This window comes from Chlorella variabilis, assembly GCF_000147415.1.
Source record: "Chlorella variabilis unplaced genomic scaffold CHLNCscaffold_1, whole genome shotgun sequence".
Classification (NCBI taxonomy): domain Eukaryota; kingdom Viridiplantae; phylum Chlorophyta; class Trebouxiophyceae; order Chlorellales; family Chlorellaceae; genus Chlorella; species Chlorella variabilis.
In genome coordinates this window covers 365,800-366,618 of record NW_005435087.1, presented here as the reverse complement: position 1 = coordinate 366,618, position 819 = coordinate 365,800, and positions in this window count along the sequence as shown.

Sequence of the window (819 nt, the reverse complement as noted above, 5' to 3'; positions counted from 1 at the left end):
TGTACCGCCTGGCCCGCCGCACCACCCCCCACACTCGCACACGCTGCCGCATCGCCCGCGCGCCCGCTCCCTTCCCAACCACCGGCCCCTGCACCCTCGGCACCCCCACGCCGCATTTTTCGCCGCCTTCCAGCTTGCTTCCGCTTCCACCCGCGCTCTCCTGCGTGCAGGATGGACCTGGACCGAGACGGCAACTCCGCCGACCCTTCCCCTCGCATCTGGCTGGGCAACATCGCCCCCACCGCCACCTCCAAGTCCCTGCACGCCGTGCTGGGCCGCTTTGGCGTGCTGACCGACGCCGCCGTGTTCCCCGCGCGCATCGGACCCCTGGGCTACGCCTTTGTCAAGTTTGAGCGGCTGGAGGATGCGGTGCGGGCGTTTGAGGCGCTCAACAACACGGTGAGACGGGGCTGGGTGGCGGCGGCGGGTGCATCGTGGCGGATGGCGGCGGCGGCTGCCGTTGGGTGGCGGCCGCGAAGTGCTGTGCCTGATGCTGGTGCTGAAGGGATGGAGGGATGGAAACGCCTGCTGCTGCTGGTGCTGCTGCCGGTGGATGATGATGCTGCCTCCTGCCGGGGCCTCACCCTGCCCCCCTGCCCTGCCCTGACCCCCCTCCCTCTCCCTCCCTGCCAACGCACGCAGGTGGTGGCCCCCCTCAGCGGCTCCAAGCAGCTGAAGATGCGGTACAAGCCCGCCAACGACGGACCCGCGGGGCGCGGCGAGGACCCCTCAGACCCGGGCAAGGGTGAGCGCCACGCCTGCCCCCCTGCCCCTGCCTGCCCCTGCCTGCATCTCATCTCTCTCGTAGAGCAACCACCT